The sequence below is a fragment of the Dromiciops gliroides genome, chromosome 1, assembly GCF_019393635.1.
Source record: "Dromiciops gliroides isolate mDroGli1 chromosome 1, mDroGli1.pri, whole genome shotgun sequence".
Taxonomy (NCBI): domain Eukaryota; kingdom Metazoa; phylum Chordata; class Mammalia; order Microbiotheria; family Microbiotheriidae; genus Dromiciops; species Dromiciops gliroides.
The window spans coordinates 154178574-154204947 of record NC_057861.1 but is presented as its reverse complement, the minus strand read 5'-3'; the positions used below and the strand labels follow the sequence as shown (position 1 = coordinate 154204947).

Genomic DNA, 26374 nt, shown 5'->3' with positions numbered 1-26374 from the left:
GGAAAAAGAAGGTGATAATCCCATTGTACTCTGTCCTTATCAGACTTTACCTGGAGAGCATTGTTTTCATATCTGAGAAGTAAAGTTTAAGAATAGCATTGATAAATTCTAGAATGTACAGGGTGGGGGTGAAGAGCCTTGAGTCCACAGCATATAATGACTAGGTAAAGGAAATAGGTATCTTTAGTTAGCAAAAGGGTAGACTAGGGTATGGGGAAAAGGTATGTTATAGCTACCTTCAAGTATGGGAAGGGACACTTAGAAGAGAGATTTGACTTGGCCTCAGCACCAGAAGGGCAAAAGTTGCAAAGAAACAAATTTAGGCCTAATGTGAAAAAAAAAATTTCCTAACAATTTGTTGTTCAGTTGGTTCAAGTAGTGCCCCAATCTTTATAAATGTAGCTTTGAATTTTTTAAACTTTAAATATTATTTATTTGGCTTCAAAACCATGAACTGGTTGGGTTGATGGGCTCTCCAGCTGTGGGTATCTAGGGACCCTCAAAACTGGCTGAATTAGTTTGGGGCCAGGGAGGCAGGACAACAACATACCCTTTCCTTCCCACTCCACCCACTTCTTGGAAGATTCAAGGGGTAAAGGGCAACTGGAAAACAAGAAGCAGATTGTGGGGAAAGTCTAATTTTTAAACCCTGGCTCTGGTTCAGAGTAGGCCAAGGTTCCTTAGCTTCCCTTCAGTGCCCAATTAGGGCTAGAAAGATGTCTGAGGCGGCCAGAAAGCTAAGGATTTTATCTGGTCCTCATCATGTCCCGTCAAAACCTTTGAATAGAGAGGGACTCAGAGGTAGATGTTGAGAAGGGGATTTGTGGCTCCCTTGTCATCACCAAGATCTCCCCAAACCTGCACCTGCTTCAGGGCCAGCCCAGTGCTGAATGGTCCTAGGGTCCCCCATGGAAAAAAAAGAAATCCTGTCCTGTAGCTCATCCAATCATCAGGGGACACCAGGTAGTGTCAGCATACAGGATGGATTTAATCTCCGTGGGGTCCTGCTGTGGGCTGAATGCATCACCCACACTCAACACATTCTGCCTGTTCTCCAAGGCCCTGTAGCTCAGGGTGATCAGTCTGAGGAGGGTGTCGCCTGGCAATCTCTGCAAATTCTCCAGGTGACAGTGGAATCAGGTGAGGTGCAACAGTTTCACCTGCAGCAGCCCTTCAGTGATCTAGCCCTTGGTGCAGTAATCAGGGAGTCTGACCGCGGCAGTGCTGATGAAGTTGCCCGGGCTTGCCCAAGGACTCATTGTGAGGGAAAGACTTCTGGCGATGCAGAACCCAGCCCCTCCTGCAGAAAACCAGAACTGACTGTAGATGCAGCTCCACTTCCCTGGGCTCTGTCAGCTGCCTCACGAGACTGGTCCAGACTAGGTGGCCCCACATAGACATCCTGACTTGGGGAGAAACCAGAGAGCAGCTTTAGGAGCCCTTTGGAGTTCACACAATTGTCATCATCCACATGCCAGAACCATTTCCTTCCTGATTTGATGAACTTTTCATACTCCACAGACATCTTACAGCAGAGTGTCTGGCATGTGTTTATAGTAGAACAATAGGTGTTGATGACATGATCTCCTGCCTGAAGGTGTAACTCTGGGTCTTCACCATCTATGAAGGTGAAATCTGCTGCAGGGGTTGGGAGATCCAGCTGCTAAAAAGCAGCTCCATCCTAGACTTGTAATACTTCTTGGTGGTCTTCACAGGAGGAAGATATCACTGGGTATCAGCCTCTTAGGTGCATACAGGTGTGAGGCGGGCACCCCCAGGAACCTCTGGAGCCTGAAAAGGCTGGGCCACACCCCCTCCCAGGATCAAAGGGCTCTGGGTAGCTGCCCACAGGTGGGGGTGGCAGCAGGTGGGCCCAGACCCTCCCCCAGGGAACCTGGGGATGGAGGGATGAGTAAGAAACCCTATTTGAATTTTTCTGGAGTGGTTTCCCATTTCTTTCTCCAGTTTATTTTACTGATGAGGAAACTGAGGTGACTTGCCCACACAGCTAGTAAGTACCTGAGGTTGGATTTGAAGTCAGGAGATAGGAATCTTCCAGACTCCACGACCAGAACTGCACCACCCAAGGACTCCAGTCCTAACAATTAGGGCTATCCCAAAATAGAAGTGGTGTGTTCCTCCTCCTTGGGTGTCTTCAAACAGGGGATGGACAACCACTTGGTGGTTATGGTATAGTAAGGGTTCTTATGATGCAGAGGTTGAACTAGATAAACACTAAGGTTCCTTCCATCTCTCAAAATCCATGATTCTGTGATATTGTACTATTGTTCATAACATCTCACTTGTGTGAAATAGGGTTTTCTGTTATTACTGTTATAAAGACAACAAGCATCAATCTTGATTAGTGTTTAAAAAAGAAAGACAAATGCCAACATCATCAACCATAGCTTTGAGGAACACTGCTGCAAAAATGAGCCCAGCTACCACATGAATAACCTCACTGTTATTATTTTATAAGCTATAAATATGAAAATTATAATGTATTGAAGCAATGCATATGTGCATGTTCCATTATTTTTGTATTATTTAAGATTTTGTATGCTGTTCTAGAATTGTACTAAATTCATAATTTTATTTGAATAAAATATTTAAAAAGAAATTATTTGCATTTATTGTCTTGTGAAAAAGCAACAGAAAGAAGGAACAAAAATTTTAAGTTCTCTAAAAACCATTCCCATACACAAATAATTTGACCCCAGCATTTAGCCATAGCTTCTTAGAAAAGAAAAGAAAATAGAAATGTGTCATGGGAAGCAAGGAAAATGGAAGGAAGCAAGGAAAATGGAAGGAAGCAAGGAAAATGGAAGGAAGCAAGGAAAAGGAAGGAAGGAAGCAAGGAAAATGGAAGGAAGCAAGGAAAAGGAAGGAAGGAAGCAAGGAAAAGGAAGGAAGGAAGGAAGGAAGGAAGGAAGGAAGGAAGGAAGGAAGGAAGGAAGGAAGGAAGGAAGGAAGGAAGGAAGGAAACATTCATTGAGCATTTTCAGGTGCAAAGTGCAGTGCTAAATAATGAGAATACATGTGGGGACCAATGGGGGGGGGGCAATGAGGGTTAAGGGACTTGCCCAGGGTCACACAGCTAGTAAGTGTCAAGCGTCTGAGGTCGGATTTGAACTCAGGTCCTCCTGAATCCAGGGCCAGTGCTTTATCCACTGCACCACCTAGCTGCCCCTGGGGACCAATTTTTAATTGGGGAGTGTTAGCTAAGCAGCTCGCCGCAATATTGGGGCAAGGAAGGAGACCAGCAGCCTCCCTCAAAATAGAACAGGATTTATTTTAACAAGAACAAACAAAAAAAACACACACAAACAGGATCAGTAGAATCAAGGGAAAGGAAATAAAATGGGGAAAGGGAAATTATAATACCTGAGAAAATACCACCGCCCAGGAATCAGCTGAGAATATGCCGCAGAACGCCTGTCGCCTTCCAGCTTCCACCTAGAATGCCCAATTCTCCTCTCCCAATCCCAGAAAACCCCATACCGCCCCAGCCAATGGGATGGCTGCTCTGACAGTCACATGACTGCCCTCACTAGGCTTCCAATCATTATAATTTTGCCAGGCCCGTGTAGGTGTCAGCAAGTGGTGAGGTGTGAGGTGCCAGCACCATGGCAACGGCTACAACCAGTGGGTGGAGCATCATGCAGTTTGCGGAGCACCAGGCCAGTGCGCGCAGAGGCATAAAAACCTCAATTAACAATTAATTCTATACATACAAATAGAAAACTAAGGAAGACTTGCTGTCCAGAAACTCCCATTCTACCAAGGAAATAACACATATGAAAAATTTCAACTGTAAGTCTGATGGAAAGGCCCCATGGTACTTAGGGTGTGGCAGCAAAGGAGGTTGTAATGCCTCTTCCTTAATGCATTTCTACTTCCAGGAAGAGACCTGTAGTCTTCAAGGGGAGGTTCCAGGTCTCCTCTGCTATGCATAGTTATTTCTAGCCACATTAAAATAGGGTTTACAAAGACAGCTTTACCATCAGGTACATGACTCCTTAAGGAATGGTCCACTCATTATCCCTTCCACCCAGGTATCAAGGCCAAGCAAATAGGAACTGGGTAGTGTTGCCAAAAGAGACTCTTTTCCCTCTCTGAGATATATGGGAAAAGGCACAGTCTCAGGCTTGGAAAAGAGTGAGGAATTAGATTGAATAGCTAATAAAATGATAGCAATAACATTTCACAAATACCTAATAATGAAAATAGGACTTTCAATTTTAAAATTCCAGATGAAGTCTAATGTAATTCATGGAAACATGCCCATGCATCCCAGGAGTGTAGAGTGGGCAACTTTTTGAGAGTCTCTCTAGCACTCCTTGAATTCAGTATGCTAGCTACCCTATCAATTTTTGATGCTCCATTTTAATGTCCGAGGTGCTTCTCTGAGTGAGGTAATGAACAAAGACCATGACCTTCTTGATGAAAGTGCTGAATTTTTTAAAAACCTATTTTATTCTTTTCCCAGAGATACAAACTCCCTCAAGTTCCCAGTTCACTGATCATCATGGGAGGAGAAATACCACTGACTAATATGAACAGTGAATTGGGCTCCATTTCAGCAAGTTCACTGTCTAGGCAAATTTACTCCCTTGAGGTTATGCTAACTACCAAGTTGAAAATTGTAGCCACACTATCAATTCGGGAGAGGCAAGAGAATAAATTAGTAATGGACGAGGAGAATTAATGGATATCAAGCATGAAAAGGGAATTGGGGTTCCTAAACATTTATGTTGCAATCTCCACTAAACTTTAATTAAGCTCTCTCTGGCTTCATCATCTTTTATACATTTATTTTAAATAACCTCACTTGCCAGGAAGATTGACTCAAGCTGTCCATTTCTGACTCTCAAACATTTCATTTCTGGAAGTGACTGATTCCAATCATCCTTCTTCTGACAGGACATTAACTTAAGATGGGTAAAACTGGCTGTTGGAAAACTGTGCTTTAAATAGAAGTCTAATCCTGCAGGCTTTCCATGAGCAGCGCTCTCTGTTGTTTAAAGGCGAATTTCATAGCATTGTGATGGAACTGGGAACCTTGCCTCATCTCATCTCTCAGTTGTGGGTGCACATAGCTGCTCTCCTTTGCAATCGAAGATAAAGTACTGGAAATTATCACTCTCAGTAGAAGTGGGTGTAGCTGGCAGACAGACAGGCAACAGCCACATGTGGGCAGGGATTGTCCTTGGATCCAAAGATGCTGTGGTTATTGAAGGGTTTGGCAACGTTTGTCTAATTTGTGGTCAGCCTGAATTTTTCCTCAAAAGGAGCTACCTCCTTCCTTGGTTGATGAGCACCAAACAGGCCTTTCCACCTCTATTGTTTCTATACATTTGCAAAAAATGCCCCATCAGTGGAATTGCCTCTGGAGTAACTCTCAAATATTATTCTCCATTCCTGGCGCTTGAACTGTAAGTTGTTATGTTGGATAGAGAACCAATCTTAGAATCAGAAAGACCCAGGTTCAAGCCCTGCCTCTGATACATACTGAACATGTGACCCTGGACGTGTGACTTCACTTCTCAGTTTCCCAGACAACTCTCTAAGACTGTAAGTTACAGAGAGACTGAGCTGCATAGGTGAAGGACATTTCTACACTAGACATTCACTTTATGAAATCATAGGTTCCCAAAAAAAGAAAAGAATAGTTATGTGCATGGCTTGCTAATTACGTCCAACTCAACTAAGATGGGCCCCAAACTGTGTTTATTTCAAGACTTCAGTGCTCTTGTTAATAATAGATAGCATTTATATAGCTCTTTAAGGTTTTCGAAGCACTTTACAAATATGACATCATTTTATCCTCACAACAACCCTTAGAGGTAAGTGCTATTATTATTCTGATTTTACATGAGGAAACTGAGGCAGACAGATGATAAGTGACTCCCAGAGTTACACAGCTTTTAAGTGTCAGAGGCGAAAATTTCAACTTTCTGAGGTCGAAAGAGACAAATCCAACACACTATACACCATATCTGACCAAGAAAGACACAGTCATTCCTGGACATGCAAACTGATCTATGGTTTTATTGGTTTGTACATTCCCTCCAATGATACAGATGGCTGCTCATTCTGTGAAAAATCTTTTCTATGTCCTGCCATAAATACAGTAGCTCCTTTCAATGTGCTGTGGGCCTTCCTCACTTTGTCCTGATATTGTAAGAATATAAATCAGTGGAGAAGTTGGCCTATCCACCTGCCATCTGTCACTTCTGCCACATGACCAGCCCATCACCATTTTTAAAAAATAACATAAATGAGCAGCCTCCATTGTGAAATCAGTGTCTGAATAAGTGGAGGGAGGAGAAATGTTTGAATGAGCAGGAAATGCCCTATGGTACACCACAGAATAGTAACAATAAAGTAAACTCTCAAATATCTACTTTACTAGAAGAAAAGTAATGGTTTGCATAATCCAAAATAACAGCTAAAGATGGAGGCAGTCTGGGAATTGCAAAACCTGAATCTTTTACCTACTCTTGACTGAATAACTTAAATTTCTCTTTGCCTTGGTTTACTTATCTGTAAAATGAATGGATTAGATTAGATGTTCTCTATGGTTCCTTACAGTTCTAAAATTCTATGTATATTAAATGTGCTTTATGGTTGTAGAGGGTTTTTCCCCTAGAAAATATGCCTTCCAGGTGGCTACAAATTATATTTAGATAGACTAATTAGAGTGCATCCCTTAAGTACACAAAACAGAAGGTAATTCAGAGGTTGGAGAATGGGAAAGAAAATTTCAGTCTGGAACCAGACAATGCCCATGTGAAAATTCTAACCACCACACACGCACACACACACAAAATTAGATCTATACTGTTGCAATTATGTGCTATAGAAAGGCATCTCTGTATTGTGGGCTATCACATATCTGGTCTGGGAAGGAAGGAAGGAAGGGAGGGAGGGAGGGAGGGAGGGAGGGAGGGAGGGAGGAAGGAAGGAAGGAAGGAAGGAAGGAAGGAAGGAAGGAAGGAAGGAAGGAAGGAAGGAAGGAAGGAAGGAAGGAAGGAAGGAAGGAAGGAAGGAAGGAAGGAAGGAAGGAAGGAAGGAAGGAAGGAAGGAAGGAAGGAAGGGAGGAAGGGAGGAAGGGAGGAAGGGAGGAAGGAAGGGAGGAAGGGAGGGAGGGAGGAAGCAGGGAGGGAGGGAGGAAGCAGGGAGGGAGGGAGGGAAGAGGGAAGGGGTGAAGTATTTATTAAATACCTACTATGTACCAGGCACTGTGCTAAGTACTTTGCAAATATTATCTCATTTGATCGTCACAACAACTCGGAAAGTTAGGCATTATTATGGTCCCTATTGCACATTAAGGAAAATGAAGCAGAGATTAAATGACTTGCCCAGTCACACAACTACTTTCTGAGGCTAGATTTTAACTCAGGTTTTCCTGAGTTCAAGTCCTAGGACTATCTACTATGCCCATAAGAGGGTCACATCACTGTAGCATATTTTGCCTCCAGTTTATAGACTGTGAGTTACCTACAGGAGAACAAAGGGGGTGGAGGTGGGGAGGGAGGTCAGATCGAAATGACACTGAACGGAAAGAAACATGGCTATTCCACATCTTGCCAGCACCAGAGAGGGGGAAATCCTGGTTTAACCTCTCTGCACTTTCAATTTTCCCTAACAATCCACCTTTCCTCTAGACATTCTGGGATGATAACAAGATCAGCACATGTTTCTAATGCTTGTTCCTCTGTTTTCTGCTTACTCTATAACAGGTGCTGGGAGAATTTTCATACCTACTCTTAAACATAATGACAAGAACTATATGGCCAGAGTTCCCACAAGGTGTTAGATCAGGTTAAGAAAATAGAATTCAATTGGACCGAACGTTACAGGTTTGCTGAAGGCTCGGAAATGTCCGTTTACCTCTTCAAGGTATTGATTCAAAGCAATAACATCAGCAACTAGGCAGTGATGGATTCATTTGTGCTAAATGGAAAATTAGACTATTGACCAAGCCAAGCATTCGAAAAAGTAAATAAAACAAACGCATGTGTGTGTGTAGTGTTATTTACAGGTGCATTCTTTTGTGTCTATAGCTATATTTGTTTTCCTGAGGCTATTAGAAAATCTGCTTGTCTCTCTTTTAAATACAGTTTGTGGCTTCCTAGAAGTCTAAGAGATGGATTAAAAATAAAGTCATCATCTTTAAACCATGGGAGCAGCAGCTTTTCAAAGAATAATTTTTGTAAAATGTTCAGTGTACTAGGTGAGGATTATTATTCTAATACAAACAAGTGTTGTTATTTATGTAAAGAAAAAATAGACATAACTACATTTTGATCAAAAGACAATAGCATAAAGAAGGGGAAATAAATAATAAGAATTCATTCAAAATTGTTACCAATTACCTTTTATGGGAAATTCTGTCTCTATAAGAAAATAGGATCATTTCTTTATTGTACAATTTGCCCAGAGTGGCACAGTGGATGGAGAGTTAAGCATGGAGTTAAGAGGAATTAGTTCAAATCCTGCCTCAGACTTTTGATAATTTGTGTGACCCTGAGCACATCACTTAACCACTGTTTGCTTCAGTTTCCTCATCCAAAAATGGGGATAATAGCACCTACCTCCCAGGGATGTTGTAAGGATAAAATAATATTTGTAAAGTACTTTGCAAACCTTTAAGTACTATATAAATGCTAGTTATTATTGTTATTACCTTGACTGGTAGTAGTTGAAATCAGGGAAGGGGCTTGGGGAAGAGGGATAATTATATGTTATCTTTTATTGCATATGAAAAGCATTTTCTGTGAATTCATTTTTAACATTCTCTTGAGGATGTGGAAAGGAATATGGAAGTATTATAAAAGATAGGCAGGGAACTTATTGGAAACTGAGAATATGTCAATCATTCCAGTCCTGCCAATGAGCTTAGAACCAAAGGAAACCTGGAATATTGGGAGATACAATATATGGAATATTTTCAAATAGGAAGGGAAGGTGAATCAGGTGGAGAACTTTGGAGTGAATAGCTATGAAACCCCAAACTCAAAATATCCCTTCTATCAAGACCTACTATGGAATCTGAGAGAAAACAGAGCCTGGTGCTAGTTTCATCAGTCAACTAGCATTTATTAAATGCCTACTATGCCCCAGGACATTCAGGGAGGACTAGCACCTCTGGTGTGAGGGCTTGCCAAAACCTTTTCAGGGCTGTTCATCCACCTTTTACCCAACTCTCACCTTGTAGGCTTAAAAAGCTGTAGCATGTGCAGTGGCCAAACACCAGTACAATCACCTTGGCAAATGGGCTAAACAAAATTGAGGATAACCAACAGGCCTCAAACCCATTGGGTAAGTTAGGGAGATGTCTGCCCCAAGCATGTGAAGATTTCACCTGGGGGAGTGGTCAGGTGAGAAAGTTTTATTCCAAAGGCCACGAAGGCAAGCTGAACCAGGAACTGTGACACACTTAGAGCTTGGTCAAACATCAAAGATGCTGAGGTCATCCACTTCATCCCAGGCCATCGCCACTGGACTCCAATGACTCTGGAAGAGAGAGTGATGTTGACAACTTTTGTGCAATTCTGCCTCACTTAAACCCAATTCATGTGCAAGTAAAGACATCACCCTATGGTGTCACTCTTCAAAAAGGAGGGACAAAAAACAAAAATTCCTACTATGTGCTAGGGCACTGTGCTAAGTGATAGTGGTACAAAGAAAGGTTAAAAAGAAACAGTCCCTCCTCTCAAAGATCTTACAGTCCAATGAGGGAGACATGCAAACAACTATGTATAAATAAGCTACATACAGGACAAACCAGAGGGAGTCTCAAAAGGAAGGCACTAGGATTAAGGAAGACTGAGAAAAGTTTCTCCCAGAAGGAGGGACTTCAGATGAGATTTGAAAAAATCCAGGGTTGAGGAAGGACAGCCTTCTAAGCATGGGAGACAGCCAGTGAAAATGTTTGGAGTTGGGAAGTGGTAGTGTAGTGTGTGAGGGACAGAAATGACGTCAATGGACCTGATTCACAGAGCATGTGGAAGAGAGTGAGATGTAAAAAAGACTGGAAAGTTAGGAAAGGGCCAGGTTATGAAAGTTTTAAAAGCTAAACAAAGAAAACATTCTGCCAGAGAAGACAGGATTGGATCAAAGTAACTCCTTCATGCTTCCCTAGAAGCAATTTCAGAATTTGGTCAGATCTGTGCTTTAGGAAAATTAATTGGATAGCTGAGCTGAGGCTGAATTGGGGTGGAAAGAGACATAGCTAGGAGAGAATAAACAGCAGGCTATTGCAATATAGAGCAGGCATATAGGAAAGTAACTAAAGGAGAGAAACAAATGATAACTAATAAGTGGCCCCTGTTCTGGCAAACCAAAGAAGAATGGATCAGGAGTGAATAAAGACTTCATTGAATCATAGAAGTTGAGAGTAAATAGAAGCATCAGAGGTCAAATATTTTAAAAATTACCAGAAACATGAATCACTTCCAAAATAGCATAATGGTCATAAGATGAATCTAAATAGGGGCAGCTAGGTGGCACAGTGGATAAAGCACCGGCCCTGGATTCAGAAGGACCTGAGTTTAAATCCAGCCTCAGACACTTGACACTTACTAGCTGTGTGACCCTGGGCAAGTCACTTAACCCCCATTGCCCCGCAAAAAATAAAAAATAAAAAAGATGAATCTAAATGAAATGTTAGCATGGCATAATAGAGAGGTGGCCTCAGAGTCAGGAAGACCCATTTTCAAATCCTGCCTTTGACTCATACTGCCTGGGTAACCCTTGGCAAGGCACTTAATCTCTCAGTGTCCCAGGCAACAAATTTTTTAAAAAATAGTTGTTAATCTGCAAGAATAGAGGGAGTTTACTCACTGGAAGTTTCCCACACAATGAAATACAGATATAGTAAAAATATAACAATAACAACAACAATAATAAACAAAATAGAGATAAATATAATAATTTTACTATATTAGTACAGACTAGAAGAAATATAGTTAAAAAGCAATTTGTACAAAACAAATGAAACAAAAACCACCTTCGTGTTTACTGGATTAAAGTCTGTCTAAATATGAATAAACACTGAGACCTGGCAGCAATGGTGTATTGGTAAATGTTCAACAACCAGCTCTCAAAAAAAGAAAAGGAAAGGAAAAAATTGTTAGGATGGTGCATAAGTTTAATATGCTTTATCAACATTTTCTCTATCACTTTCTCATGTCTAGACAATAAATCAATCCCTGATTTGTAGCATTTGCCAATTTCCAATGTACAAATGTTCATACTGGAAAATTTACCAATCAGTTCTCCTGAGCTGTTCAAGCTGGCTCTAGCAAACCCTTTCACAACAGCCACAAAAGGATAAATCAATTTTAGACTGTGGTTATAGAAATAAAGTATACAGAATGAGAGAGGTGAAGAAGGCCCCACTGTATTCTCCCCTGGTCAGATATGTCTGGAATGCTGTGTTGAATTCTGAGGGTCATATTTGAAAAAGGACATTGACAAGTTGGGGCATGTCCAGAGAAATTCACTAATTTATTCATTCAATAAGTATTCATTGGGACAGCTAGGTGGTGAAGTAGATAGAGCACCAGCCCTGGAGTCAGAAGGACCTGAGTTCAAATTTGACCTCAGACACTTAACAATTACTAGCTGTATGACCCTGGGCAAGTTACTTAACCCCAATTGCCTCCGCAAAAAAAAAAAAAAAAGTATTCATTTAATACTGTAATATTCCAAAAGTAGCCCCTCCCCTCTAGGAAATTATATTCTACTAGGTTTTGTGAAACACCAATTATCTTTATTTTTTTTTAAATACAATTGGTGTTCATAAGAAGCTTAAAGTCTGACTGAGAAGATGTCATACATGGAACAATAAGTGGAAACTGTAGCCAACCCCCAGAATGATACACTGGCGATAAGATGCTAAAATTGTAGTAGAATCATCTCCTTGTCAAGGCCAGCCCCTCTACATGTGCACTTGATCCCATCCCCTCCTGTCTTCTCTGGAAGATTGTATCCTCAATCATCTCCTCTCTCCCTAAACTTCAGCTTCCCCTTTTAACCCCCTACAACCCTCAAACATACTCAAGCCTCCTGGCTCCTTGAAAAATGTTCACTAAACCCTATAATCATCCCTAAAACTACCATTCTCTATTTTTTAGTCAAACTCCTTGAAAAAGTTGTCTCTATTCGCTACCTCCACTTCCTCTCTTTTTTACTTACTCTTCAAACTTGCTACCTGGCTTCCAACCACATCACTCAACTAAAACTACTTCCTCAAAGCTGCCTAGCATGATTTATTTTTCTGTTTACTCCTAATCCATCTCACCTCTCAGCAGCATTTGTCACTGTTAATCACCCTCTCTATTTGTATACTCTTTCTGTATCTTTGCTATACTATTCTCTCCTGGTTCTCTTCCTCTTAATATCTCCTTTTCAGTTTCCTTTGTGAGATCGTCATCTACAGCATGCTCCCTAACTGTGGGTTTTCTTAAGGTTCTACCCTACACTTTCTTCTCCCTCTACATCTCTTTCTTGGTTACCTCAATGACTTCCATAGATTTAAATATTATCTCTACACATATCACATACACACATATATTATATACATATGTAAGTACATGTGTGTGTGACTTTCCAATCTCAACCTTAATTTTTAGTCCCACAACACAAATTGCCTATTGTACATTTCTTTTTTTCTTTTTTTGGGGGGCAGGAGGGGGCAATGAGAGTTAAGTGACTTTCCCAGGGTCACACAGCTAGTAAGTGTCAAATGTCTGAGGCCAGATTTGAACTTAAGTCCTCCTGAATCCAGGGCTGGTGTTTTATCCACTGTGCCACCTAGCTGCCCCGCTATTGTACATTTCAAAAGACACTTTAAGACATATCAGACTCAACATTTTAAAATGGATATTCATCTTTCTCCAAAGACATTGCCATCTTCCAATTTTCCCCATTTCTTTCCAAGACACTACCCTTCTTCCAGTTTCCCAGGTTTGCAACTCAGCATAATCATTGATTCCCCACTATCCTTCACCCCATATAGCCAATCAATTGCTAAATCTGGTAATTTCTACCTCTATACCATCTCTAACATGTGACTCTGCACTCACATAGATACCACCATAATTCAGACCTTCATCACCTCTCACTTAGGTAATAATCCAACAGTCTCCTAATTGGTCTCCCTGATTCATCTCTCAGTACTCCAGTCCAGCCTACACACTGCTACCAAAGTACTTTTCCTTAGGAGCAGATCTAACTATGTGATTCCCGTACATAATCAATTCCAGTGGCCTCTAATTACTTCTAAGATAAAATATAAACTGTTTAGGTTTTAAAGCCCCATACAAAATGGTCCCTACCTATCTTTCCAGTCTCAATGGACATTACTTCCACTACCATACTGTGCAATACAACCAAAGTGATCTTCTCTCTATTCCTCACTCATAACATTCCATTTGCTGTCTCTTTGTCTTTGTACTAACCATCCCATATGCCTGAAATGAATTCCTTCCTTGGCTCTGTCTCATAAAGCCCCTCTATTTCTTTAATATATGTTTTAAGCACCATCTTCTGCAAGAAGCCTTTTGTCACTCCCCCATAACTGCTAGTGTTCTCCTTTCCCAAAGTACCTTCTATTTAACTACATTATATTTGTTTCTATTTATCCCTTTTTATATAGGCTATATGTTTATATGTGTGCTTGTTGTCTCCCCCATCAGAATGTAAGCTTCTTATGTGTAGGAATTATTTCACTTTTTGTACTTGTATGCCTAGCACCCAACTCACTGCCTGGCACATTGTAGATAATAAATGTGTTGATTGGTTTATTGATAAGATGTTAATGCATAGTAATAATAGCAGTTAGCACTTATATAACACTTTTAATAATTTTTATTTTGTTTTTAATTTATGGAATAAAACAAGAATTTCCATGGCACAGTATAATAAAAATAGATAATTATGCATGAAACTGCAAATCTATTATGTACAACTTGCTAATTATTTTAAATATATAATAGTTATCATGTAAATTATTTTTTTCCCTTCTTTCTTCCTCCTACCCTAAAAATGACTATCATTAAATGGTAATATGCCTATACATATATATTATACAAACTTCTATTCATCAGTTCTTTCTCTAGATACAGATAATATCTTCTTTCATATGTCCTTTCTAGTTAATTTAGGTATTTATAATAGTCAAAATGACTTATTGGCTCAAACAATATTTCTGTTACTGTATACAATGTTCTCTTGGTTCTACTCATTTTGCTCTTAATTATTTCATGCAATCATGTGATCCTCACTACAACTCTGGGAGAAGGATGCTATCGTTATCCCCATTTTACATGAGGAAACTGAGGCACATTGAGGTTCAACAACTTTCCCAAGGTAGCACAGTGAAGGGGACAAATTTATTATGGGGAGAGTTAATTGGGTGGCTCGCCATAATATTGGGGATCATAAAATAATGAGAGACCTCTAGATCCAAAGTTTCCTCCCTTCCAAACCGCCTTTTTTAGTTATTTCTCTCAAACTAATAAGAAAGGAGATTAACAGCCTCTTTTCCACAAACAAACCAGGTTTTATTAATGGGAATAAAATTTACAACAAAGGTGAAGTTAATAAAGCCAGGGACAAGGGAATAGGGGAAGAGAAAAACAAATAAGCTCCCTGGCTCTAGCAAAGACTGCCTCAAACCCCAAACTTGCTTCCAGTTCAGCTAGCTGGAAAAGCTGGCCTTGCTTCCACAAACTCACCACCTGGGGTCCTAGTTTTTCAATGAGAGTCAGCTGTGCCGTCCCTCTCTGGTACTCTCCGAAGCTCACCAAGAGGAAAGAGCTTCTATGAGTGAGCGTTCCCTTCTTACTTTATCTCTCCTTCCCCCAAAGGGGAGGTCCTTCAGGCTGGTTGGCTGAGAGTGGTCCCCTGCTGACATCAGTAGTACACCAACATGTCACTCAGGGCCAGCCAGGTGTGGCCTTCATCTAATCATCCCCAAGTAGGTACTTAGTCAGTTTCTTATTCTCACCCAATTCAAACAATACTAAGTCAATCAGGTGGGGCTCCTGGGTGTCTGCCAAATTCCATTATTTTATTACAACAGCTAGGTAGTATCTGATACAGGATTCAAACTCAGATCTTCCTGACTCCAAAACCTAAATTCTTTTTCCCACTGTACCAATTAGCTGCACTGAAGAGCTCAGTATGGAGTGACCCTATAAGGAAGGCTTCATGAAGAAGGTGGGACCCGTATAGAGAACAGGAGACTATGCTATATGAGAACCAAGTGAAGGAACTAAAGATGTTTAACTGGTGAAGGGAAAACCTAGGGGAAACATGATAACTATCTCCAAGTATCTGAAGGATTGTCAAATGGAAAAATAATTAGACTGTTCTATTTGATGTTGGAAAATGGGACTAGGATCCATGGGTAGAAAGGAGGAGAAAAAATAAAACTACTAAGTGAAAAACAAATGAAACAACTAGCAAGCCATGCATTTATCCTTAAAGAACCAATAACGAGATAGATTACAGCTCCATTTACTGTTCAGGTGTATTCTTCTGCTGTCCATGTATGAAAGTGTCATTTACATGATATTGTTCTGATGACCTGCGGTATAAACTCTTTGAGAACAGAGACAAGATATCACACTCCTTTCTCATTCATCTTTCCTTTCTCCCTCTCTCCCTCTCTTCCTCTCTCCCTCTCTCTCTCTCTCTCTCTCTCTCTCTCTCCCTTTCTCCCTCTCTTCCTCTCAAGGTGGTTAGCCAGGAAGTATGCTAAGCACTAGAGATACAAAGAAAAACAACAGTCCCAGCTATCACAGGGCTCACATGCCAGTGGGGTAGTCTACATGTAACTAACTGATCACATAAAATATAGATAAATGTAGATAAAAGGCATTCTGAGAAGGCAAGTTATTAGTATCTGGGAGGATCAGGAGAACCTCCTAGAATAGGTAATATTTAAGTTGAGTCTTAAAGAAAATTTTTAAAAAGCTAAAAGATGGAAGTGAGAGGACAGGGAACTCCAAACAACACAGAACTTGTGCAAAGGCATGGGATTTGGCAGATGAAGTATAATGTCTGAGGAACTGTAATAGGTCAGTGTTGTTGGAATGCAGACTGCATAGAGGAAAATAAGATGTTAAGAAGAATGGAAAGGGAATAAGCACTTATATCATGTCCACTATGCATCAGGCCCTGTGCTAACTGCTTTACAAATCTTATCTCATTTGACCCTCACAACAACCAACCCTTTCAGGTAGGTGCTGTTGTTATCTCTGTTTCACAGTTGAGGAAACTGAGATAACTGAGAATAAGTGACTTGCCCACGAGCCAAAGCTATCAAAACTATTCACTTAACAAGGATCCATAGATGTCAATCAGGAAAAAGTGTCAAAAGGAAGTGGCGCCATCCTGTTCCATAGAAGGGATGTTCTTGGAATGTTCATGGCCCAAGCATGCAAAAGGCTGATACAGAGCAATAAACCAGCCCAAATATGTCTGGGTAAGAGTGCATGAATGGGTTGGGATTAGCATCATAGGAGAAAATACTCATCAATGAGATCACAGATGGATTTATCCCCTCTTTCTATAACATACATTAATCACATAGAAATCAAGGTTGTATAAGTCAATAAATCAAATATACTGGTTCAGAAATAGTGAATACACAGTGGTTTTAGAAAAACAGTGTCCCATTTTCTGTTCTTCACATACCAGATGCCATCCCATACTTTCATGCCCTTGGGCAGATTGTTTCCCATGCCTAGAGTGTTTCCCTCTTTCCCTCTGCCTTTTCAATTCCCTAGTTTCTCAAATAAGAGCTTAGGTGCCATTTTCTCCCTATAGTCAGCTTTTTCTGATTCCTCGCCCCTTGACATTACTTTTTATGCAATAACAGTAATAATAACAAACTTTGTATTAATAACTTTGTAATAACACTAACAATCATAGCAACTATCATTTATAAAGCATTTATAAAACATTTATTAATGTTTGTCAAAATACTTTACAAATATTATCCCACAACAACCCTGAAAGGTAGGTTCTCTTATCATTTTACAAATGAAGAAACTGAGGCACACAGAGATTAAGTTGCTTTTCCAGGGTCACATAACCAGAAAATATCAGGGGCAGGATTTGTACTCAAAATTTCCTGACTTCCAGGTGCAGTGCTTTATCCACTGTATCACCTAGCTACCTATTTCATTTCTTTCTGTATATGTGTTGTTTCCTCCCAAAACGATGTAAGTCTGTTATATTTTCTGTCTTCGTATTCCTGAATCTAGCAAAATGCCTGGCATATAGTAGGCATCTATTAAATGCTCCTTAAATTTCATTTAGATTTTGATGAAATGGATATGTATTCACTTTATTCATACTTTAGATGATTTTTAAGTTTTTCATCTAATCCCTTCTCAATCAATTTTCCAGATGTTTTCTAGTTTTCTCAACAATAATATCACAGAGCGTTGAATCTTTAAGGGACCCTGGAGATCAGCTGGTTCTGTCCTCTCATTTTACAACCCAAAAAGATAAAGTCATTTTCTTGCTCATGCTCCTACATCTAACTAACAGTATTGGGAGTATAAAAATGGCTTTCTAGCTCTCAGTCCAGGTCCGTTTCCATATATAATCTACTTATCTAACTAGATCATTCAGAGAACTATCTTTTAGGCATAGATTCTGATACCTGGGGCAAATTTAACTGAGTGAGGTAATAAGGGATGTGGGGAGGGCAGTCATACTGGGTGGTATGAAGCTAGCAGAGGACCATGAGAAGCAAATCCCTTATTTCAATGTCCTGGGACAAAGCCCTGGTTGTCCTGTGTTGGTTACAGCCCTGGGAAATACAAAGGAAACACTTCCCTTTTGTAATCAGGGAATATATATTCTGAGAGGCAACATGACATAGTGGAAATAGTGTTAAACTCACAAGGGGTAAGGGGAGCTTAAATCTGGAATCTCTATCTTTCAGAGCATTTAATTGCTATTCTCTGGATCTTTTTCAGTATATATTTCTAAAAGGGAAAGAACCACAAATCCCCACAATCTTTCCAGTGCAGACACAGGCTGATTTTTAGGAAATGTGATATAATATATCATGTTTTCTTTCTAATACTTTTTTTTATAACTGCCAGCATTTGTTGATAAGGCCTCCAAATCGCTGCCGTATAAAATTGTCTTGTATGACCTCATGTTATACATCCTATAAACTATAGGGGAGAGAGGATGTTTTTGGTCAGTTATTATACTCTCCAAATCTCATTGACTCTATGATACTTAACTACAATAGCCCCATTGTGGTCCTCACTGACCAAAAATAAGTACTTTGCACTCAAGAGATAGGGAGCATGGAATGAACCCTGGATCAGTTCATATGTTAGGATACAATACTTCATATTGAATTAATACATTTGTTCAATGTATGTTCATTTGTCTGTATCCATGGATTTGTTGTCCTCAGTTCTGCCAGCCTTCGATGATGAGTTTTCAGAAGGGGTAGACTGTGTCTCCTATTTATCTAGATTTGACAATGAGCTGGTGGGATTTTAATTCATACTCATTTATAATGGCAACGGTACTCATGATAATTGTGGTTTTGAATAATTATTTTACAATTACCAGGTTTTTAAAATATGTCTGATTTTCCCAGATACCCCCAGGGAATAATAATAGCAAATGACATTCATGTTACACTTAAAGTCTTGCAAAGCACATTCCTAACAACAACCCTGTGAGATTCATAATATAAGCATTATCAGCCCTTTGAGGCTCAGAAAAGGATTTTTTCGACAATGAAGTCCTTAGCACTGTCAAATGGTTCAACATCAGAAAAAGATCTGGTTTTTAACAATGGAAAAGAGATTAAGGAAGATGCCTTAATAGGTGCTTTGCTGCCATAGGTGAAAAGTCATGGGGCTTTGACATATGACTTAGAGCTGAAAGAAACCTTCTATATTTGTTGTCTTCCTCTTTTAGAATGTAAGCTCCTTGTGACGTAAGAACTGTCTTGTTTTTCTATTTCTTTTCATTTCTCACCAGCTGTGTTCCTTTTGATTTGACTCCATCAAGGCCCCAGGAAACTTCATCATAAGGAAACTCATCATCCTGTGAGATTGCATCAGCTTTGCTACTCATACCTCATCAGGACCTTTTTCCACCATGATCAGAGGGCTGTCCGGCAGACCAAAGCTTCCATTTATAGAGGCCTTAGAGTCCATCCATGTCTTTGTTTCTTTTTTTTTTTTTTTTAGGCAATGGGGGTTAAGTGACTTGCCCAGAGTCACACAGCTAGTAAGTGTCAAGTGTCTGAGGCCGGATTTGAACTCAGGTACTCCTGAATCCAGGGCCGGTGCTTTAACCACTGCGCCATCTAGCTGCCCCCATGTCTTTGTTTCTTAACAGCTGCATTCCTTTGAATTGGACTCCATCATACTCCCATGTTCCCCACCACCTTTTCTCAGCTTCCTTTGTTTATTGTCTACTCCCATCAGATTGTTAATTCCTTGAGGACATGGATTTTTTTTTTATATTTGTATCTCCAGAATTTAGGAAAGTGCTTGGCATATAATAGGCACTTAATAAATGTTTATTGACTGAGTGTATCCCCAGTGCTTAGTACATTGCTTTGCATTAGAAAGCACTTAAAACTTTTTCATTTATTCTTTTATCCCCATTTCACAAATGAGGAAACTGAGGCTCAGAGAAATTAAGTGACTTATCCATATTCACACAGCTAGCAAATGTTTCAGATAGGGTCACCTGACTCCTAGTCTGACTTTTTTCCATCATGTTATGTTGCCTCTTAGAATGTATGCTGTTTGACTATAGAAGAGGAAAGAACTTGTTCCATATTCCCTATGGCTATGACTGTTAGTCCCTAGACCCTAACATAGGAAGGATCTGTCTCTGATGGTAGTCTGCTGACATTACATCAGTAAAAATGACTGACTCTCCCCTCCCTCACTCACTTGAATTTGCCCCAGGTACCAGAATTCTATTATAGCTCTTACATATCCTCCTCAATTTTGACTCAGAGCTGAGTATTCAATAAAGTGTTACATTGTGAGAGGGAGAGAATTAACCCTATGTTATCTATAAAACCTAGGGATCAAATGGAAAGCCATTCCTCCTGATGGGAATGGAAAACAATAAGGGAAGGTGAACAAAATTCCTCCCCTCTTCACATAAACCTTCAAACCTTTAGTAGTATATAATGCTTGACCTCTGACCTGTGAATAGAGAATCCAAATGAATGCCTATTATCTTACCATTGATCTCCACACATGGTGAAAGGTCATGTTTACAAAATATATGAAATTGACCAAAAAGAAAAGTCAATTCCTGAATGCCCCTTGGAAAGCGGACATTAGTAATGTAAGGGACCCAGAGAAAGAGAAAAGAATTTCATGAAACTATGATGAGAATAACCAAAATAAAAATTTGCAGAGACGAAAGGGGGCTAGGATTATTTCAGTTTTATAAGTCAAATTCACAGAAAGTTCAATGGCTAATGAGGCACTAGTAAAGAAAGAACCTTTCCAAATCAGCCGGCTTGACTTCAACATGTTCTTGAACAATATTAAAAAGAAGTGTGATTGGAATTGTATTAAACAAGGCTATTTTATTTAAACTGCTGCACATCTGAAACTATCACATTCAACCTTCATTTACTGCCATCTCCTAAATGAAAAAAATAAATGGTTTCTTTCCCATTTGTGTGTTACAACAGTGACATCCAGTGGCTAGCTGACTAACTGGGATATCTGTGCTTTATAAAGACTTTTCAGAGAAAAATTTATTCTGATAAAGCAAATTATACAAATGGTGTGTGACTTTATAATTTAAATAGCCTCACCTAACAATATTCAAAAATAACAAAAATATAGATGAAAGACCTGCCCTCCAGATATTTTAGCCACTTATTACTTATTAATGTTGAATATGTACTTGGGTTCTGCAGGACAGCTACTTTGAGTATATAAACTCCACCTGGAAATTAAGCTCTATCTTTCTGCAACAACTGAATTCATGATTTAGAGCATGATTTTTTAAAATCATGTCAATAACATTTTTATATAATTGTTCCAGTTAGGCTGTTAAAAGGCAGCTAAAAATGCTAGGTCAACCATTTTGGTTGGTTGGTTATTGATTTTTCATCTGGGGTTTCCAGTCCATTAAAGTGTGGCTAAACTTCAGGGTCCACACAACATATTCCAATCACACCTCTTCCTAAATGTATCCCCCTTAGAAATTAATTTCATTTCTCTGAGCATCAATCTCCTCATCTATAAAACAACAATACTAGTACTATCTATATCACAAAGTTGTTGTATGCAAAATACTTTGTACACTTTAAAGCATTATATAAATGTCAATTATTATGTCTAGCAATATTAACATTCATAATTGGCAGAGATATTTAGCATACTGAATTTTATTTATTAAATGATATTTTATTGGCCAAAAAGCTCATTCATTTTCTCCCTTTATGATAAACTCTATAGAAAATCTAGATTTTGTAATACAGTCTTGTAATAGTTACAGTATAAAATCACATTTCCACTTTACCAGGCTTAAAGATAAAAACAGAGTTGATATCCAGCCTCTTTGTACTAAACTAGTAAATTTAACTCAATTAAAAAAATATTAAATGCCAACTGCATACAGAGCATTAAGCTAAGGCTATAAAAAAAATAAAAAGCTTAAATAAGATGTTGACTTGTGCCCTCCTAGCATTTGTGGTATAGTAAAATCAAATAAGATGATATATGCAAAGCACCTTGCAAACCTTAGAAGTACTACAGAACTATTATCATTATTGTAACTAATACACATGCAGAGATAATTATATGATATCATAATATATAGAAATATAAGTTTCCAGACAAAATAATGGTAATAGACACTCACTGCAATAATTGTCAAAAGAAGGAACCAATTTAGAGAAAAAGATGAACATCTCAGTTTGGTATATGCTAAGCTCAAGTTATCAGTGGGGCATCAAGATAGAGATTCCTATAGATTATTAAAGATGTGGGTTTGAATCTCAGAAGAGAAATCTGGGTCAGAGATGATAATGATGATGATGACAGCTAGAACTGGACTTTAAGGCCTGCAAAGTACTTTTACACATATTTTCTCATTTGATCCTAACAGCAATTCTATAGTGCATATGTTATTATTTTTCCTATTTTACAAATGAGGAAACTAAGGTACTTGAAGTTCAATGACTTGCCTCGGAATAGACACACAACTAGTAAGTATCTGAACAGGATTCAAACATAGGTCTTCCTGAATCCATATCCAGCACTCTGTACTTTGGCACCAAGCTGCCCAGGAGAAATAGACTTGAAAATCATCTTCATAGGAACACTTACCCAATGAAGTCACTATAAGAACAAGAATCCACCACAGAAAACAGAGAAAAGGCAATAAGGGAAAGAGAAAGAAAATCTGGAAAGTTGTCTCTCAAGTCTAAGTGGAAGACACTATCCAGTAGAGGGTGTGGTCAACTGTGTTAAATTTGCTAAGGGCTACCCAAGCAAAAACTCTGTAACAATAGAAATGTCCAGACATGGATTTGGTTGCCTCTGGGAGTATTGGTTTTCCCTCATTAGATAACTGTTATATAGAAATTTTCTTTGTAATAGTATTTATTGCAATGCAATTATACTAACAGCAACATGAGATCATTGTACATTATGTTGTCTATGAACAAAGATAGGTTCAACAGAAAATATTAGCAAATTTTATTTTTAATTGCAAAAAAACTGGAAGCAAATTAAATATCCAACACAAGGGGAATGACTAAATAAATTATGTAAATTAATTTTAGGGGATGCTTATAATACAATTAAGATCAATAAGTAAGAGAAACTAAAGTCATATGGAAAGACTCTTTAATATCATAGACATGACTGAAAGGGACCTTAGAGGTTATCTAGTCTAAATCCCTCATTTTAGGAAACTGAGGCCCAGAGAGGTTATGTGCTAGGGAGTAGAGTGAATATTTGAAACTAGTTTGTCTGATGCAAAACATGGTGCTCTTTCCAATAGAACACATAAAGAATAAAGTAGTATGGGAGCAGCTAGGTGGTGCAGTGGATAAAGCACCAGCCCTGGATTCAGGAGGACCCGAATTCAAATTTGACTTCGGACACTTGACACTTACTAGCTGTGTGATCCTGGGCAAGTGACTTAACCCTCATTGACCTGCAAAAAAAAAGAAAAGAAAAGAAAAGAAAAAGAAAGAATAACATAGTATATCCTAACCATGCTCACATAAGAGAAAAAGTGAATGGGAATGAATGGACAAAAAATCCTGATGAAGACAGGAGAGCCTGAGAAGTTGTTATGATATGACATTTTAAGCACTGAAATCCATTTATTTAAATGTAAATAATAACAAAGCAAGTCTAATTAGCTGTGATGACATTTAATATTAAGTTTGTCATAAGTTGTCAAAAATAAATACAATATTCTGGCCAAAAAAATGTACTAATTGATTTAATGTGATTTACAGCCGTTGTCACATTCTTAGTAATCTAATGAGACCTATTTCCCCAGTTATAGAATCACAGTGTTCAAGTTAGAGTGACTCACAAATACACACAGTCTTTAAATCATATGACCAGGACACAATTTGCAAATATTTACATGGTATTCCAGGCATCAGACAACCCATGACAAGCTTGCCAAAGTCAGCACAGGAGATTATTTTCACTGACTCTATGGTAGCTACCACCAAGAAAGCTACTGGCAAAATTGCAGAGGAGGCTGTTTGCATTTTCAGTCTCCCACCTCCTTTTTTTATATAGTCCTCTCTAGTGCCCTCACACCTCAATTGCAATTCAAAATTCCTCACACTTGCACCCAGATCAAGCTATGTCTGCCTCTCCCCTACATACTCTTTTCTTCCTCTGTCAACCATCAAAATCTCCTTTCGCACATCCTACTTAGGTATTAGGAATTCTGAATATTTTGTTTTGTTTTATTGTTTGTTTGTTTGTTTGTTTTGGGGGGCGGGACAATGAGGGTAAAGTGATTTGCCCAGGATCACACAGCTAGTGTCAAGTGCCAGATTTGAGCTCACCTCCTGAATCCAAGGCTGGTGCTTAATCCACTGCACCACCTAGCTGCCCTGACTTGGAATTCTGATTATTTTGTTAAAATAGTTCAAAGTGAGATGCAAACAATCATTAGCCTTAACCATCCCAGATATGTATGTATCCAAAAAAGGGGAACTTTTTAATCCAAATGAATTGCTAACTAGTATAATGTATGTGGAAGATAATTTCATTAATAATAAAAATTATATAAATCCATCATCCCTAATTTACTACATACCATCAGGCAGATATCATAGCATAGAATAACAAAGGAGGCAAGAGGAATTAGGGTTCCTCTCCTTGCAATTTAGAAAGTACAATAGATTGAGTGCTGAGCCTAAAATCACAGAGACCTGACTTAAGATCTAGCAGATACTTACTAGCTATGGGACCCTGGGCAACTCACTTAATCTCAGTCAGGCTCAGTTTCTTCCTCTGTAAAATAATAGTACCTATTTCCCAATGTTGTGATCATCAAATGAGATTATATGAATGAAACATTGAGTACAGTGTCTGGCACATAGTAGGTGCTTAATAAAAATTTTTACCTTCCTTTAGAAAGGTGACCTCTTGCCACCCCACACTCCCACCTCTTATCTTTCCTTAATTCACAACTAAATGTCTAAATATAATTATTAGTTTGGTAGGATCATAGATTTAGAGCTAGAGAGGGTCTTAGATGTCATTTAGGGTAAACAACTTATTTTATAGAAGAAAAACATGAGGCCCGGAAATATTTGTCACCTGTCCAATGTCACACAGACATTAAGTGGCAAAGCTGAATTTGAAGCCAGGTTCAAGACTTTTGAATATAAAATATACCTTGAATGAAAGAACAGAGAAGACAGTTGGTCTGGACCCAAACATAATTTTTTAAAGAACCCTTCCCACCTCTCTTTCCAATATCGAAGTCAATTTCTCCCTGGCTCCTGATGTAGACATAAGGAAGGAAGGCACACCCTCAGGAAGATCTTGTGAGGCATACAACACTTAGCTCACCACCAAACCACTTTTCTTTTCATACTCTATGGGCTCTGCCCAGAGCACCAGTAATCAGAAAATAAATCTGCAGAGCCACCAGACTTAACAAGGGGTCACAAATGAGACACTGCTCATTGTTTCATCTTGTAGAAGGCTCCCAGTATAGCACAGGAGCACACATAGAGAGGCAGGACCTGTTGGCTCTCTCCACAGCAAAGGTCACACATCTCTCCTTTTGGGGCTCCCCTTGCTTTTCTTATTCTCCATCTATATGAGCTAGATGTCAACATAAGCAATGTTTATTGCTTCCCTACTATATAAACATACAACCTTCAGATGAGCAAAAACACCACTGCACTCTCCCAGAGTGAGGGCCACCATTGCTCACTTATTTCTTCTGTAGCTCTTCTGCTTTCCCTATCTCAAAGTGCTAACAGCACCTCTCATATCTCGTCACCCCCTATCATCTCCTGGCTTTCCCTAATTTCTGAATAAAGTCCCTAATACAGGTGTTAGTCATTATAGTATTTATATATAGTATTTATAGTTAAATTTTGCCTGTCAATGAAATAAGTAACCAAATTACCTTGACAGAATATTAGGTGACATTTTATCTCATTAAACCATCTACTGAGAAATGAAAGGATTGTACTCTACACCAGCAGTTGTTTTTGTTGCTGTTCTTGTTCAATTGCTCAGTCTTGTCTGACTCTTCATGACCCTATGGACCATACTTTCTAGAGGGTTTTCTTGGCAAAGACACTGGAATGGTTTGCCATTTCCTTCTCCAGTGGATTAAGGCAAACAGAGGTTAAGTGACTTGCCCAGAGTCACACAGGTAGGAAGTATCTTCCTGACTCCAGGCCAGTACTCTATCTCCATCAGCAGAGGGGGTATCAATACTAATGAAATAATGGGTACGTTTAAAACATTAAAATAAACAATCAAATATAGTTCCAAATCTTTATGTCTACTTTAGTCATAGGCTTAACAACTCCATTTGTGGTTTTAGATTACACAGTTTTATAATAGTTGGATTCTAGATTCAAAGAAGAGAATCACAGCTCACAGGGAATTTACCAAGTATAATCCATGTTCCATGCATCCCCATCTTCACACAAACAATTAGATTCAAGGATATTTTATAAATAAGTGAACTTCAACTGGCTCTCCAATAATAGAGAAGTAGCTCTTCTCAGCAATACAGCAATCTAAGCCAAGTCTAAAAAAATCATGATGGAAAATGCTATACGTTTCCAGGGAAAGAACTGATGGAATCT

General features: G+C 39.0%; 1 pseudogene; it reads right to left on the bottom strand.

Moving 5' to 3' along the window:
* Nucleotides 1-938: 938 nt before the first annotated feature.
* The window catches only part of LOC122746702, a 55981-nt pseudogene continuing 30545 nt past the window's right edge, over nt 939-26374 (bottom strand).